General features: G+C 40.2%; 1 non-coding gene across 1 annotated transcript; it reads right to left on the bottom strand.

The window, feature by feature from the left end:
* Positions 1 to 1,735: 1,735 nt before the first annotated feature.
* On the bottom strand, positions 1,736 to 1,810 carry Trnas-cga. Its single transcript has one exon. It is a non-coding gene; the product is annotated as a tRNA-Ser (tRNA).
* Positions 1,811 to 19,058: the final 17,248 nt, after the last annotated feature.

Genomic DNA, 19,058 nt, shown 5'->3' with positions numbered 1-19,058 from the left:
TTATTATTTTCAGTGGTAAGTTGGAACAATTTATTTAGGGACAGATTTAATGTAGTTTATTATGCTGATACAAAACACTCACCCTGATGTGCTTGGGGTCACAATAAACAGTCTACAGACCTGCAAACTACTCCTAAATTATCGAAATAACACTTACGTACAGATACACAAACAACTCATAAATTGTCAAAATAATGCATCTATAATGCTCTGCAAACAAGCTTGCCAATTGTGAACTGTCGAAATAACGCATTGCACAGCCAAAAGACCTGTTCACAAAATAATGCAACAGATATGTGCACTATGCTTAAAATTGGCAAAAAATAATGCATGTCTAACAAACACGCTCCCAAAGCTCCCAGAGCTTGGGATTTAGATAACTGATGCTCACACTGTTTCTGTGCAGAATATCCTCCAGGAAGTGGCGGAGTGTCAGGCATTTGTAAAGACGGCTAAGTTACGACTCTTTGAGATTCGACAATAACTCACATCAAATATTAATGCAAATCTGAATACATCTGCGATCTCATAAAAATGAGGCGCATCCAGTGACACAATAATATCTCAGTATCTTTAAAACTACAGAATTTAATATCTCACAGCGAATTAACATTTTCAGAATGATCCTCTGAATTAACAACTTTTAATCACTTCATGATATTTAAACAAACGTTACCTCAGATAATAGCATTGCACTATACTATCATCCCTGAAAGCTACGTGTCTCTATTTTATTTATCGATTTACGATATCTTACACATCTTTTTCACTATGCAAATGTTTGTCAGAACATCTTATTCTCCACATTTAAACAGCAAATGAATGCAACATGAATACCTCACATTCTGTCATACTTACGTATTTATTTAATGAATAGAGTGCTATTTTACCAGCAACTTTATTTAAATGTTAATTGCATGTACTATCAAAAACCGAGTTAATTTAAAAGTGGTGAATCGCCTATGTTAGCGTACACTAAATTTGTAAAAGACTGCTACAAGATCTTATGACAAGAAGGCCTAAATAATTGTTTACACTATATTTAACGATAATTACTTGTCATTTAACTGGAGATCTCTGGCGCAAGAACACTGGCTTATTTATTTATGAACCAACAAACACTTTCATTTATTGTAACTGGTCTGAATGTAGCCGAAAGTTTACAACATTCCATTTCTTTAAATATTGTTATAATAGATTAGTTTAGCGTGAGTCAAATAATGTCTGTTGAGATTGAGAACGATGTATTTTTGGAGACGATGGCTTCCACTTATGAGAGTTGGGCAGTAGCAGAATACTACGGGAGTCAAGTGGAGACAGGGGCATTTCGAGTGAAGATCTCAACTGAGCTATTCTGGACACTTGGTGTCCAGTGCTGGAAGAAGGCAGACCTGCTTATGATAACGCGCGTGATTCAGTCGTATAGCTGATTGATTCTGGGTGGTGAACGGCCGCTACAATACTCTGACGTTTGAAGGAACTTGGTACTTGGAGAGTCTGAATGTGCTTCAGAGTAGGACTCTAACTCTCTCCGCTTGATTTATGGAACTAAGAATATTCAGAGAATGAGTTACTACTCTTCATTATTCTTTATATCGTCTGTGTTAATTTGCGAATGACCGTGGTGAAGTCTGCTCTATTTTGAGTTGGAGAATCTTTCGTGTTTCCAGAATGAGATTTTCACTCTGCAGCGGAGTGTGCGCTGATATGAAACTTCCTGGCAGATTAAAACTGTGTGCCCGACCGAGACTCGAACTCGGGACCTTTGCCTTTCGCGGGCAAGCGCTCTACCAACTGAGCTACCGAAGCACGACTCACGGCCTGTACTCACAGCTTTACTTCTGCCAGTCCCTCGTCTCCTACCTTCCAAACTTTCCAAACTTTCCAAGCTTTACACAGTTTTAATCTGCCAGGAAGTTTCATATCAGCGCACACTCCGCTGCAGAGTGAAAATCTCATTCTGGAAACATCCCCCAGGCTGTGGCTAAGCCATGTCTCCGCAATATCCTTTCTTTCAGGACTGCTAGTTCTGCAAGGTTCGCAGGAAAGCTTCTGTAAAGTTTGGAAGGTAGAAGACGAGATACTGGCAGAAGTAAAGCTGTGAGTACCGGGCGTGAGTCGTGCTTCGGTAGCTCAGTTGATCGACACGGCCTACTTTCCATCGGCTAAGTGGCACGCCATCACATGGATCAGTGGCATGGCTGTCGACTACCTCTTCCGAGACGACATCGTCGATCCGGCGGACTTTTGGACACGCCTCCAAGTGTATCACCACACCCTTCGCCGGCATCGACACTATCGGGCCACTTTCGCGAACTATTTACAGAGCATTTTCACCAACCCGCCTCAAAGCTGGAATCTCAACGAACCGTGCCAGCCAAGGCTGGACGATCCCACGTTCCCCTTCAATGGTCAATGATAGAATGCATTTTGTTCTGCTGGCGCGCCAAAGTGGAGCATGGCGCGGAAAGTATTCCTATTTTATTTCGGTTCTCATTTCTCCTCCTCTTCTAAGTTTTTTTTTTTCTCCTTACACATGTTTATCCCTTTCACACATAGCTCTCTATCTGCAGCCTATTTGTTTTCTTTCTCTTGTGCTCCAAAAAAATAAAAATAAAAATAAAAATAAAAATAAAAAAAAAGAAATGCTGCTGATGGTGAGACTGTACACTCATTTATGTTACCAAAAAACATACAAATACAAAAGAAGGCCGTTGCGGAAATATAGCTACCTTTTATGTTTTACGTTTTCAAAGGATATTGTGTTATTTACGAAGAACGTCGTCTTTTATTTTCATACCCAAGAGGTTTTTATTTGTTTCCTTAAAAACAATTAGCAGAGCACTTAAAAAAAAAAAAGTTGGTAGAGAGCTTGCCCGCGAAAGGCAAAGGTCCCGAGATCGAGTCTCGGTCGGGCACACAGTTTTAATCTGCCAGGAAGTTTCAATCTTTCGTGTGTTGTGATCACGACATGGACTTAGTTTTCGCGAGTCTTTGATTACTTTTTGGTATGGAGATTTTGCTACCATTCTCGTAACGCTCTCAACTTAACTTGGCTGCGTTTCATAACGGTATTTTCTGTCTGCATTTTAACTGACTGTTGTACGACAATTCCCTGTCATCTTCGTCAGTTACAGACGTTACAAAAGAAACATTTTTTGTTAAATGCATTCCTCTTTTATTTTATATTTCTGTGTATTGTATTAACTCGCAATTCTAGCCAATGCATACACTATTTGATTGCAGGATAACATGTTATTATTTGCAGCGAATTAGAGGAGGGGCATAGAGCAGATGTGCACTGCTAGATCCTATGACTACATCGAGGTATGCTTTCTAAACACAGCCGTGCACAGCCCCAGTACCTGAAGTACGAGTAATCACAGGTAAAGACGCAGCTGTTTTGTACTTATGGGATCCTGTTTGGAAGAACAACTATACTCTGCAGCAATCGCAAGGCCCCTAAAGCCAATGCCGTTATAGCCCCCAAAATTAAAACACAAGTGAGGGGGCTGCCACATTAAATAAACTACGAAACCAAAATAATGAGCAGCTTACAACAGGAGTAGCTTCACGTAGTCATTAAAAAATTTGTCCAGGTTAAAACAAGGGGTACCAAGCCGGCTTCGAATAACTGCCCGCTTACGCCCTTGGAATGAGAAAAATAGTCACATAAAAGACTTACTGGATTTCAATTAAAAATTAGCAAGTGGCGACCTTCGCTGATTGCTTAGGCCTTTAGAATGAGGAAAATGCAGTTACATGAAGCAGCTAGCAGATTACAATTACGTAACTTGGCCAGCAGCGACCTCCTCGCTGGAGATGGTACAGGCCGGCGTGGCGTGTAGAAGCACAGCTGCAAGGGCACTACGGTCCAAGAGTCCCATAAGGCGGCATACCACACTGTCCTTGATGCTGGAACAGACCAAAGCGCGTCTAAGCCTTGGCTGCCATTACACGCTCAACACTGGCGCAGTTGCAGCGCTCAGCACGGCTGGTATCACAAAATATGGTAGAATAGAAGAATAATTCCAGGAGTACTGCCGAACATGGACTAAGAAACATAAACAGCCACAAATTTGTAACTCAACTCGGTTCCTCTCCGATTTACAAAGGCACCGGCAATGAGACATGCGGAGAGCAATGACGCTACTTGTAGAAGTTCGATGTACCCTTTCAGAGAATAAGTGGGTATCTTGGAAGCAACATTCAGACTAGGCGAACGAGCAACAAGGGGGCCCAATTCCACAGCCACTAGTCATCTAACAAACGCAACTAGATTACTACACGGAAAATTAATGCGAAAAGTCAGCGTGCTTCGCCACAAATTCGTGACCCTGAGAGAGGAGGACATCGCTGCCCAAGCACCACCTTTCCCACCTCACTACTCCATGTGGCAAAGTCTCCCTTCCCCGATCACGACACCGCCACTACGCCCCCTAGATAAACAGCGCACTCTATACAGCGGCTGTGAGCTCATGCGGAAGAGGCGAGTAACTTGTAAAATGAAAGGGACCTTAACCTCCCCCATCAAAGCTAGAAAAAGGTGGAGAGGGTCCGGTCGCCCCCCCTTATTTTTATAGAATTATCTAATTCTCATTGAAGGCTCTCATGAGCCAGCAACAATCTGCCTGTGTGGAGATTCCTCAAAAGAAGATCAGCAGGACTTAATTTCTGCACAATCTCTCAGGGACCGAGGAACCATGGAGCCAATTTATAGCGTAACCCGCCTTCCCTTTTAAGGTGACGTTGGAGTTCCACACAAAAACTTGGTCCCCTGCTTTACCCTTAAATTCCTTATGACCACGATTGTAACTCCGCACTAACTTCTAACAGGAGAGCTGGAAGTTGCGTCTCGCCCTGCTCCAATTCCGCTGAATAATTCCAGGATTAATCTGCTCTGGAACGTCATTAATAGACCACAAGTTAGCAAAAGGTGAATTCACCAGATAAGTAAATATAAGTGGGGATCATGTTGGGACGCATGGAACACGAAATTGAATCAGGGTTTCGAAAGACTCCTTTTTTTCAGAACTCAAATGAAAATTGATCAGTGCTGCCTTCAAATTACGATTAACTCGCTCCACAAAGAAGGGTTGCGGATAGTATTGAGTGGTGCTGATATGACTAACAGCATTCTCAAAACTAAACCTTTTGAATACTCTGGAAGTGAAAGCTGGAGCACTATCGCTCACAAGAGCCCGGCGTCGGGTGGCTAAAGGATCACAGTCCACTGCTCGGAATCAACCAGCAGAAACGGGAGAAGGTATTAACAACCACCAGAGCATATCTACTGCCATCACAAGTACGAGGGCGGGGTACTTTGTAACCAATAAACAGTTTCTCCATAGAACAATCCTCCAAAATCGATGCAAGAGACCCTTGGAATTGGAGTTAGTACTATTGCTGCTTTCACACTCCCCCACCAACCTCTGAATACACATATAAGTGATAGACCAAGTAACATGTTTCTCTACATTAGCATAGTTTTTATGCATACCCAAGTGGCCACCCACCACGGTATCGCAAGCGTAACGGAGTACAGGTCAGATATGTTCCACGAAAAGCAAATTTATCTTAGGATCGTGCCCGCTTCGCCGCAGCGACTATAAAATAATATGTCAGTTTACCCACGCAATCCACCATAGACATGAATAGATAATCGAGCAAGTTATTTATGTGGCTCAAAGACTCCTTAAGACTGCGACAGTCAGATTATCTTTGACTCGTGATACACAAACTCTGTGGATAGAATGTGGAACATTACGTGTGCAAAGGACTTACTTACTTCTGATTGAGATTGCGGAGAGTAGGACCGCAGTGGAATTGTAATCAGCAGCATTGTTGTAAGCTGCCATTTCGAAAACCGAATGTGATTTGATGAATTATGATAACATTTTATCTCACACAAGAGAATGATGTATACTGAAACGTAGCAAAAAAAAAAAAAAAAAAAAAAAAAAAAACTATAATTTCGTGAATGGAAAAAGCATGTTCAGTTTTGTGATTATTATTTTACCTTCTCCCTTGTCTGTTGCTCGGCACATTCTTTGGTGTGTCGTAACTCGTAGGGAACTTTGTATCCTGAGAAATCAGTAGAGCCTGCACCACGGTCGTTTATGCTCTATTTTAAGAGATTAAATTCTGGACTTTATCAAACTGATACCCAACTTGGACACTGATTCCCATGCTGCAGAGTGAGTACGTCATTGCACCCAAGACGGCTTCCCCACCGTACACGATTGTTCCTTTGATTATTTTAAGAATTTTCAGAGTCGACGATCGCCGGAATTATGTAGAGCCACCGAGATTTTATTTCAGGTGGAGCAGGTGGAAGAGTGCCATATAATCGTTTAAAAATATTGAGGAAGTGACTTCTCTCACCCAAAAGTTTCTATTCAACTAACTGAATATTATGCAGTGATATTAATTTAACTTGCAGTTTCAGAGGTGGAGGAAAGCTAAACTTTGTACAGGCTGTAATGACAGACCTGTTCCCCTTGTAATAACCTCTCTTGAATCCCAGTAGTTCTAGGGTCAAAATCTTGCTTCCCCTTCAGATCAGTAAAGAGTTCTGGGACCTCCGTACAACACTCCTGTTACACAATGCTCAGGTGCTCCCCTCCCCCTGATCATGGTGATCCTAGACCTTGCCTTCGAACATGCGGCTGAAGGCATCTGCCACCTGACTGTCAGGACCCTTAATATGCCTAGCCTTAAAATGGAAGGCGGAAATCCGAATCGCCCAGCGCGCTATTCACCCAGTCTTCTGGGAACCTGCCAGAACAACTCAGGGCCGGTTATACGTTTCTAGAAGAAATTCCTTGTACTGAAGATAAAACTTACATTTCTCAAGGACAAAGAGGATTGCCATCGCTTGCCATTCATAAACTCAATATTTAGTTTGAGCGTGCAACAACGTTCTAGAAGAGTGAGCTGTGGGACACCGCTCCCCTTTTTGTTCTTACAGAAGAACGGGCGCTGTTCGACGAGCAGAAGCATCTGCCTGGACAACAAACAGGCGCTCAAAATCGGGAATAGCCAAAATGGGGAGATTACTAACGGCCTCTTCAGTTGCCTCATAGGATACCTGATGACTCTCGTCCCAATGAAAAACAAACTGTTTCTTACGAAGGTCATTAAGGGGCCCAGCTAACTTAGCAAAATTGGGAACAAACTTACAAAAAAAAAATTGCCATACCTATAATCTCAGTCACTACCTTCTTGTTACTGGACTCAGGAAGTCTACGCAAGTCCTTAATGCGATCTTGATCCATTCTAATACATCGGCAGAAGCTAAATGTCCCGAAAATTTCTGACGAAGCGCCAATGTAATTTTAGAAGGCTTAACGGCCAACCCTGCCTCCCTGAAGAGCTCCAGATCCTCCTCCAGGTGGTCAAGTGTTTCAAATGATCAGCGATCATCGAGATGGTTATATACACATTTAAACTTCTACGATCCAAGACACACTTTAACGGGCGGGACGAAACAGCTGCGCCAGTGGACAAATCAAAAGGAACCCTGTTGAACTTATAAGTTCCACTTGGCACCGAAGGCGGTAATATATTTAGATTCCTAGTATAAAGGTATCTGACAATATGCCTGATGAAGATCAAGAACCATAAAGAACTTGGCCCCACCAAACCACATAAAACAATTATCTAAATCAGGCAAAGGTACAGATTCTAAACCAGATAGAGCCTCCCACTCTTGGGCAACAGGACAAGGAGGAGCATGGACGTCACAGCAGTGAGAAGCGAGGCAAACCAGTAAACTCACCCAAGGGCGGATAGCGGGCGGCTGACGTCCCAAGACCGAAAAAAAACAAAAAAATAGATGGAGGAGGAGTGAGCAGATGAAGAGTGGATAGTGATGGCATAGAAAACCAGGAGCTGGGGCCACTGAATCGAAAGCAGGGTGAAGAACCCAGTGTTAAACTGAAGACTATTGACAAGGCTAGTGTGAAAGGCACCAGTGACCAAATGGCTACCACGATGGCGAACTGGGTTCAAGAGGAGCAGCATGAAAGAACCAACTGATCCATAAACTTGACGACCATAGTCCAGACGAGACAGAACTAATACCCAGTAAGGACAGAGAAGGGTGAAACCATCCACACCCAAAGAGATGTGAACACTGAACTGAAGAACATTGAGTTTATGCAAATAGCCAACCTTCAGATGACGGATATGGGGTAGACAAGTAAGCCTGTTGTCAAAAATAAAACCCAAGAAAGTGAACTGGGGACCACAGCAGGCGTTTGGCATCGAGATAGAGCTTTGGATCGGGACAGGCCATAGTATGGCGACAGAAATGTACCACCTTCGACTTAAGGCGAAAGAATAGAAAAACATGTGAGATTGCACTGGAAGGCACCGTGGATTTTCTTCCACGGAGGCCACTGAGTGGGAGCTAGCCCATATACAGAAATCAACCACATCCAGAATAGGGATGACCAACGGTCTGGCAGCACAAGTCCATTAACAGTGATAGTAGGAACACTTGATGCAGAGCCCTGTGGAACGCCATTCTCCTGGGTCCTTGGAGAGCTGATAAGATTGCTAGCCTGGTCTCTGAACGACCAATGGGACAGGAACTGTAGGATAAAAATCAGGAGGGGGCGCCGATGACCCAACTCGTGGAGCATAAGGAGGATGTGATGGCTCCAAGCTGTGTGATAGGCCTTTTGAAGATCGAAGGAAACTGTGACAAGATGACAGCATTCAGAAAAGGCTTGCCGAACTTGCAGTTTCCAATCGAAGCAGATAATCGTTCAGAGACCATCCCTCCTGAATGTGGCACTGGTAAGAAGGTAAAGGTCCCAAGATTTGAGGACTCAACTGAGTAGACACCCCACAATCTCTTCTAGTAACTTGCATGGGACATTGGTCAGGCTGACGGGCTGGTACCTATCAAGAGACGACGGATTCTTGCCAGGCTTAAGGACAGGAACTACAGTACAGTCCCTCCACTAACAGGGGAAAATGTCTTTGGGCTAGACACGGTTAAACACCAGGAGCAGATAGTGGCGTTGTGAAGGAATGAAGTGTTGAAGCAATTGGTTATGGAGAATCGGGGCCAGGAGTTGAATCATGGGAAGAAGAGAGGGCCAAAAGAAGCTCGCATTCAGTAAAAGAGTCATTGTAAATTCCACTTGACAAGGCGTAAAATATAATTAGGAGGCTTCAGCCCACTGTTTCCTGACGAGGAAGGCAGTTGGAAAGAAGGGTGACACCGACACCATCGCAAAATGGGACGTGAGGTTGTAACACCAAAATTGCAGATGAAGTACCTTGTGTACCGTCCAAAATTTCCGCCATTTAATATCCGTTGATAACTTGTACTATACTGCTAATCCCGAATCTGTAAGCTTTACTACAGAAATTATATTTAATATGAAAAGGATTTAACAGTGGATTTATTTGTGGATGCATATAATTGGTGGTAATTATAAATTACTGGGTAATAGCCAAAAGAGCTTTATTTAATCCACAAACCGAAGAATTATATTTACTACTTCACTGGAAATACGTGTCTGATAGACACGGTAATGAAGAAAACAAAATGAATGTTGCTTCTCTAGGAAAGTATTACTTTAATCTGTTAGTACAATGAACTCACTAAACCGCCTAACAAGTAACAATTCCAATATTTATTACTTTCGAGAATACTCATATAATGGAACTCCACAAAAATATATGAATTGCTTAAAGAAATGTCAGGGATTAGCTTCAAATTCATGAATACGTTTGGCTAATGGATCCATTAAACACTTGACATATTTTTCTAGAACATTCCAGGTATAGAAATGCATCACAATTCACACATTTTATGCAGTGTTTCTTTTGTTCTTGTATGGACAATGACTGCACTTCCTCTTTCTTTTCAGTTTGTCACTCTTCACCCCCTTTTGTTCTTCTTTGAGTATTTTCCAAGGAGATTTTCAATTGTTATTCTCAAATCTACTCTCAGATTGTAAATAGGTGATATAATTTCAGCATGGGGGCTCGTTAGACTGACTGACATTTATTGACACATCTGTACCTAGTGATAATTTTACTGCTTTTAAAGCGGAAGTGAGACTGCAACTGTTCACTGCACTAATATTTATTAATGTAAAAAAACTAGATGCCAGCATCTGGATTTTCTGTTGGATGAGTAGTTTACACATTTTGGCTCCAGTGTGTGTACTCCAACCTTGGTGCTGTTGTAGAAGGGCACAATTTCTGGTTTCCCTGTCTCTTCATCAACTGCTTTTGATAAATGCATACTGGACAATAGAATTACTGCTTTGTTCTTCCTAAGGGCTATTGACAAGGGAATAATTTTATCACTAAATCCATAAAGAGAACAGCCAACAGCCCTATTATTAGAAAAATTGGAATTTACGATTTATTGTTCTTTAGTGTACCTACATATGTTAACCTCTTGCTCTGGAGTTCTCTAACCAGTTCTGCAGAGAAAAACCAACTGTCGGCAGTTACATTTGTATTACTATTTAGAATCAGATGCACTTATCGAAGAACTGATTGTGTTGGAACACAAAGTTTTCTTTCTTCATTGCTCAGTCCAGCACTGCCAGAACCCTTGCCAGGACATACACAGGCACTATATAAGTATGATATGCGGTCATCTGTAAGAAGGAAGATTTCACACTTTGCCGACTTTTTGGGTAAATGCACTTTGAAGCCACATTTGCCACGAAATTGTACGAGCATATCATCTACGCAATTATATTTTCCAACAGAGTACAGTTCTTGACAGAAGCTGAAGAATTCGGAAAAAATTTACGAAGTTGGTGCTGATTTATTTTCCTTCTTCCTTATTTATCTTGTTTCACAAATTCAAGTCACAGACAGAGCAACAAGATTTGAAACTGATTTACTGGCATTGCGGTTCTAAATATAGGTTTTCCAGTATAGTCAAAAATGTTCAAATGTGTGTGAAATCTTATGGGACTCAACAGCTAAGGTCATCAGTCCCTAAGCTTGCACACTACTTAACCTAAATTATCCTAAGGACCAACACACACATCCATGCCCGAGGGAGGATTCGAATCTCCGCCGGGACCAGCCGCACAGTCCATGACTGCAGCGCCTGAGACCGCTTGGCTAATCTCGCGCGGCCCAATATAGTCGGTAGAGAAGAGCGATGGCATTTCTTCATGTCGAGAACTACGGATGAAAGTTAGCATACAAAGCGCCATAAATGCTTTTATTTAATACAGATCAGTAGATTTGTAGTTACTTTGTTAATGTACTTCAATCCTGTTGAAACGTCCCCTTTGAACATTTATACATGACTGTCCTTAAACTGACACACAATATTTTTAGCGCAACGCAATCTCACTTTCAATAATCACTACATAAGAGTGGCCCTGACTAACATTAACCTATACCTTTCACAAATCACTTATCTCACAAAAATCTTCGTTACTCGAACTACTGCAATACAGCGAGCGAAACTACTGCCAGCTAAATAAAAGATTCAAACTACAGAAGGCACTAACTACTGATAGGCATAGTTAGCAAATGAAAGATTTTAATAGAGAACAAACAATGTACTTACCTTAATAGTGTTGAAAAATCATAATATACATAGCAGTTCATGATATCGAGTCTTACAAATTTCAAAACTCCGCCATTTCTCTCCCCACATCCACCACTGCTGGCGGCTCACCTCCAACTGCGCCACGCTACGCGCTGTTAACATCCAGCTGCCCAACACTACAATGGCAGACAACAATGCAAACTAGCCACAGACTGCACACAGCACAGCCAGTGATTTTCATACAGAGCGCTACGTGGCGTTACCAATAAGAAAACCTAAACAACCTACTTACATAGCCCCCATGCTCCCCACAAAAAATTTTACAAATTGTTTTGGGCACTGCCCAATACAGATTTGAAAAAATTTTTCATAATTACAGTAAGAAAAATATCAAATGCACACACTTATTAATACAATGTTGGTCAAAAGCTAAAATTTTCTCACAGTCCATAAAGAGAGTCCTGATCATTCATCACAGTAAAATTGCAGTGTTTTTCTTTCTCAAAGTCTGAGCAGTAAAAGAAAATGCACAGAGAAGTAGTGGATTTCCATGCAATCTTGAAGAAATAGTGTTGTCCTTCGAATGGAAAGACAGTGCTGACTTTTGACATGCAGACAGGTATTGGTTCACAACAGAGCAAACCCACAGCAGAGTCATTCGAAGTTTTGAAGAATATTGGTAGGTAGGTCATCACAGAGTAGACCCACTGTAGTCCTGGTAGAGATCACGGTATTGGTTGGCACCAGAGGTGCAGACCCACTGCAGTCCTTGTAGAAATAATGGTACTGGTGAGTCAGCAAAGGTGTAGACCCACTGTAGTCCTTGTAGAAATAATGGTATTGGTGGGTCATCAAAGATGCAGACCCACTGCAGTCCTTGTAGAGATGGCCAGCAGCCATCTGTTGTGACTGTGCAGGTGCACAATCACCATTGAAGAGTCTTGCGGATAATATAGCAAGTCCATAACCACCACTTGTGCACTCACAAAGTTTTTTGGAATTGTCCTTAGAACCAGCAATGCTGTTATCCAGTCCCTTGCTGAATTATTAACACATGTGCAAACACTAACAGTCCCTACTTCTCACATATTGTCCATATACTATGACCAACAGAAACGTGTACAGTGAAATGGAACTTACAAGTTAATAATATGATGAACTGGTGTCAATTACAATTTTATAACATAAGAATACAATTACAAAGGTACAAAATACATCATTAAAGAACATAACAATACAGATAAGTCTGTAGTAGTACAGGCCTTACAAAAGAATACAAATAAACAGATACATCAGTGTTACAGGAATTATGACATAAGTACATACATAAAGATCAGAATAACTTTTGAAACATCACCTTCACATATGAGCAACAAAACAGAATAAATAATGTCTAAACATCTTTTCAAAGTAAATAACATATTATCAGAAAAATTCTACAATGTAACTCTCATCAGATAAACACATAAAGACAGGAAGAACACAAATATACAAGAGTACACAAACACATAGCGGAATAACAGAAAGGGAAAGGACAGGGCTTGTTTTACTGCAGTATCTTGCAAACAAAACTTTCTTTACCTCTTGGAGATCTCCCTTCGTTCTTCATTATTTCAAAAAGTCCTATCTATACCTGCTTTCTGTACTTTTTTCGTAAAACTTCTCAATGCATTTCTTCCAATTCATCTCAACTCATTCTCTTATATAGTCTACCCCCTCTTAAGCTAACTTAAATCTACTGAGCTCAGATGCTAAACTAAGGGACGAGGCAATGCAGCAGCATAAAACAATTAATACAAACAGCAATGAAAAAATGGAAACTGTCAAAGCAAGCTGCAATAAATCTAAATTACCAAGCAATGCAACATTACAACTAATATGAGCCAATGTGCAGCAACAAGAAAAATAAGTCAGTAGTAAAACTAGCTTAACAGAGTAATACAAAGTGAAATTTAGTAGCACTATGCCTGGCAAACAGCAGCAGCAAATGCAATAACTTATATCTAAACATGACAAAGGTCAATCAGAAAAAATATTACACTAAAGATGGCCATGTCTAGTACCTATGTCACATGTTAATACTAGAGTGATGCATCACGATAAGTTACTGTAGCAGACAAGTTACCAAATCGTTTAAAAAATTATTTATGCAGTTACTGTGAAGGGAAATGTCTATTTGTGCTTTCTTTTCTAAGAAAGTACATCATAAATGTATTCTTTCCTGGGTTTGTAGACAGAAAATAGTGATATTAGTACATCTATTAAATTTTATAATAACCAATGCTGCAGTGCACCTAGAAACTAGATATTAAACGAAATGAGCAAATATAGCCTATATAGAGCAATGCATGAAACATCATTCACTAGGCAAATGGCTTCTCCAAAGGCAAAAGAATCTCTCATCTAGAAAGACAATAAATGTAAAATGTTTCTCATCATTTCATTAGGCATTTCAGTAAATATCATAAATTAAGAGCTCCACAGTGTAATCATATGTTTTCAAGTTTGAGTGTGTCGTATTTGCGATGCTTTCTACAAAGGAATGTTAATAGCAAGGATAATGGCCTCTTTTTTTTCTCCACCTGTGCCTCTGGAAGGTACACACTAATGCTTTTTTCCAGGCGACTCGTGCAGCTGGGTGCCCACGACGCATTACGTGCAGATGGTCACTTAACTTTCTTACCGAAATATTTACGACACCAGTTTGCACTACAGTGACAGTCTCATATAAAAATTTCACAGTTCGAGAAATTGCGTTGCAAATCTGTAGAAACAAAATCCTATAAATATAACAGTGTCCAAAAAATATTCGTCGGCATTGTGATACATTCACGCATTTAGACACATTTCATAACTCTTAAAGTACGATTCTTGGTTTCCAACATACTTTTTCACAAGTCAGAGTCGCTAACCACTACTCATTATTCCTTACCTTATTACACATATACATATTCGTCGACACTTCTTCAATATTTCATCATAATAAATACATAGCATAATCAAATTCCTCATATAGCATCAGCTTATTGATCATAAACATACCTCAACAGCAAAATACACATGGTCGTCGTAATAATAACATCATAACACCTCAGTCAAATCTCAAAATCGTCATAGCTTCCTCCAATAATATCAAAAAATAAAAGAAATTCTCTGCTCATTTCAATAGCGTCATCTACCTCAAATGTACTTTAAAAATCATGATCTCATACCAAATACATAATTCAGAGCTCTCATAGTATTACAATGGTTTCGAAAAAATATGAACAGTTCACAAAGTACAGACAAAATACAATTTCGTAAGTGTGAAGTTATCCAATGGTGTAATTATGTAAACATCTGTCACTGATGTAGTAAAATAAATATTTGTCTCTATCAGTTAAATGATCAGGTAGCTGTGTATTTTGTGTTGGAGGAATATGGTACCGATGTGTAAAGTTGTATAAGCAAATACTATATTAGCTAGGGCTCCTTGTGCTTGCCACACATATGGTACACAAAGTAAGCGTGTACCCCCCTGAGAATTAATGTAATTATACCCTCAGGTGTTACAGATTACAGCAATTGAATGAAGTGTATCACGGAAAACCTTTGTATCATTGTACTTCAAATATCTTTAACAATAAATGATTTAAGTACAAAATTAATCACTCAAATACATGCCCTGTAGCGTTAAATGTGCGTCTTGCTGTAAGATAATCTCTGTGGAAGTGTCATAGTTATTTTCCTCCGAAAGCTAATTTCTGCAGAAGCCAATGTACTTACCTCATGATAAACAAAAGTGAAATGCTTTGCGTATAGATATCGTAGTTATTACGTACAGTACTGTGATCAAGAAAGTACTACACTGTAACGTATTGTTGTGTTACAAAACTAAAAAAGGCTGTCTTATTGTAGCTATACCACAAAGTTACTATTAAACATGTTTTACTTTCCAGAAGAATTCAGAAAAACTGTGCAGATATAAAGCAGATACAGCACAAAAGCAACAATGTAAATTGTGTCACACATTAGTAGCGTCGTGATATAATTGTCTAGCTGTCAAAGAAACCAAGTGCTAAGTCATCTTTAATCCCACAGAAAGTACTTCAAATAAAGAATGTCTTTTCAAGTAAACCAAAATGTTGCATGAAAATCTCATTAGCAGTGTCGGTATATGTTCTAAGTATGTGAGCCTTATAGTCGTTGCGTGATAGTGCAACTAACAAGCAAGAATGTACAAATAACAACACTGTGTCGTCTGTTCACCATAACAATGCATTCGTAATGTCTGTTTAAATAAGTTCTCTTGGTTCTTGAATGTATATTTAACTTCAAACATTGTTGCATGTTAACAGATTCTAAGTCTGACAAAGCATACTGGTAATGTAAAGTGAAAAGTTATATGGCAAAGACAAAGTTAAAAAGCAGGTTATCTTTCAATAAACGGTTTTACATGTGAAATGTGGTGTAAACCTTTACTCTTCCTAGTACGCAGAGTTTCAACTTCAACGCAATTATCATGCGGTATACGTCGGTAAAGAATACTGGAATTTTTCTCAATGTTAGCGTCTATGTTATTTTTCTCTGAGCCAGCTGGCGCACGTGGCTGCCTGCGGTGCGAGTCATTGTCTGCTAACTCTTTGTTGGCGTGCGTCGTTATTGGGATTAGGAGACCTAACTTCTACAAATTCACCTTGATGAGAAGGCCCTGCTCTGTTCGAATCCCGCCAGTTCTGATGCAATTCAGCTCTGTCGTTACGATCATATCGTCTGTCGTCATGTCGGTAGATTCCATAGTTTCTTTCTTGTCGGTCACGTGGTGGAGAATTTCTCCCTGAATCGTAACTGCGCGCTGGACCGTTGCGTCTAAAGTTATTGTGTCGCCCTTGATAATAATTATTTTGGTTCCCAGATCGTCTGTATCTCAGATTGTCTCTCTGATAGTCACTACCGCAGAGAGGTGATCTTTCCCTGTAATTATTACTACTCTGCCAACGGTTGTCATACGGGTGGTGTCTGTTTTGGTCACGATTTGTGTTGTGAGAATAGCCTTGTCGTGTCCAGTTATTATTTCTCTCATCGCGGAATTGTGACGGATGTGACCTGTAGTTCTTGTGTTCCTGTTTTCGCGTTCCGCGATTGTCAGTGTCAATTTCTAATTCTTGTAAGAGTCCCTGAAAAGCTTCAATGTCGTCTTTGCAACGTCCTGCCAAAATAATATGTGGTAAATGTTCAGGTAATTTGATTAAGCAAATGCGGATGAGTTCTGAGGGGGTGAATGGGTTTGACAGGTACTGATTCTTGTGCAACATGTCTTCAAAATATTTCACAAGACTGGAAAATTCAGATTGTTCGAAATGTTTCATCATTATGATGCTGTGTTTCACTCGGTCTTGTGTAGCTTGAGACCAATATGCTGAGAGGAAGGCATGGTAAAATTCTCCTTCACTGTGGCAATCGTGAATAACCGATCGCATTCTTACAGCTGGTTCATTCTCTAAATAGCCACACATAAATTCTAATCTGTGCTCTAATGACCAGTTGGGAGGAAAACAATGAGAGAATTGATGGAGCCATGCTTGTGGATGAATGTCGTTGCCAGAATTCTTAAATGTTTTGAATTTACGTGTAGTAATGAACAGCTTATAGTCAAAATCATCATGTCGGCGAGTCGCATGTCGGTCATTGTTACGTCGTTTCGGCGGTTCCATCTTAAAATTCGGTGTACCTTGCCAATTTCTTTCATAATTTCCGAAGTGCCCTGAGTTATTATTTTGTGGCTGTTCCGTATTTCTATGTCCCTCTTCCCGTATTGGAGTGCGAGTGGCCTCTGAAATACGTAATTCTTGTATTACCTGTGTCAGCTGATCTTGTACTTCCCGGATATCTCTTTGGTGTTGCGTATTAATTTGATTCTGATTTTGTTTGAATTTCCTAATTTGTTCACACTCTTCTGTGTCATTAAAGACTACCGGTTTTGTGTCATTCAGATTATCATCTACCTTCGTAGATAAATTATTTAGCTGATCCGAAAGTTCAACTACTTTCTCTGATAATGAACTAATTTCCTCCATGTGTCTTTCTACTGTGTCCTTTAAGTTTTCCTGAGTTTTTGCAAGTTGCGTAACCGAATCGGTAGATGGAACTGAGTCAATTTTAGCTTGCAAGGTCTCATGATTTTCATGAACAATAGTTTGCAGTTCTTTTATGGCTGCTTCGTGATTCTGTAATGCATTTTCATGACGCGAAAAAATAGGTTGGAAATGCTCACAAATTTGTGTTTTTACGTCATTACAGACTTTTTGACATTTCGATTCTATTTTATGTAACTCACTAGTTAAATCTTCACGTGTTTGGTCAAGCGCGTTGTGAAGATTTTGTTCCATTGGGTCTAACTGTTGCTGTGTTTGCCTCTGGTGTTGTTCTATTGTGTCTACCTTTTGAAGATTTTGTTCCATTGTGTCTAACGTTTGAAGATTTTGCTCCATTGTGTCTAACTTTTGAAGCTTTTGCTGTGTTTGTCCCATTTGTTGTATTAATTGTAATAACAATGCACTGGTGTCTGAAACAGGTTCCTCAGTGCTTTTCGGCAGTGAATTTACACCGGCAGCATTCACATTTTGACAAGCAGAAAATGTGTCTTGACTTATTTGAGAAAACGGTGAGGACCCAAAACCTGAATCTACAGTATTTGCGAGATTGTGTCCTGTCCTTTCGGATTCCTGAGGCAAGCTGTTGCCGACCGATCGATCGATAATGCTTCCCTGTTCACTAATTGTTTCACTGTCTACACCATTATTTGCAGCCCGCTCCATTTCCCTATGCGCAATTACCAAATTACTACTTTGAACATTAGTTAATTCGTTACTCGGTGGCGCTAACACACTGCTTTCGTCTTCACTGTCATTTCTCAGTTTACTTTGGAGCCTAGTATTACGTTTTTCACACGTCATTATTGTCACAATATTTCACACGATAACACAGAAAAACACAATTTGAAGAGGAAAAATAAGAGAACACATTAACATAGCACTGAAAATAATATCTAGTTAACTGCAAATGCAGCTGCGAAATACTTGGTGCAAATCTACATGCATGCCACAACTGTTTTACTGTACAACAATGAAAAACTACACTACAAAGGAAATTCTCTCTACAATTTCGCGCTAGCAATAAACAAAACCTACACTAATTACACAAACTACAAGAAAAAATCAGAAGATTCCAGTGAGGTATCCTCGGCTAAGGGTCGACATATGAAACGTCCCCTTTGAATAATTATACATGACTGTCCTTAAACTGACACACAATATCTTTAGCGCAACGCAATCTGAATTTCAATAATCGCTACAAAAGAGTGGCCCTGACTAACATTAACCTATACCTTTCACAAATCACTTACCTCACAAAAATCTTCGTTACTCGAACTACTGCAATACAGCGAGCGCCACTACTGCCAGCTAAATAAAAGATTCAAACTTCGGAAGGCACTAACTACTGATAGGCATAGATAGCAAATGAAAGA

This window comes from Schistocerca americana, chromosome 3, assembly GCF_021461395.2.
Source record: "Schistocerca americana isolate TAMUIC-IGC-003095 chromosome 3, iqSchAmer2.1, whole genome shotgun sequence".
NCBI lineage: Eukaryota > Metazoa > Arthropoda > Insecta > Orthoptera > Acrididae > Schistocerca > Schistocerca americana.
This window is presented reverse-complemented; position numbering and strand designations above follow the sequence as displayed.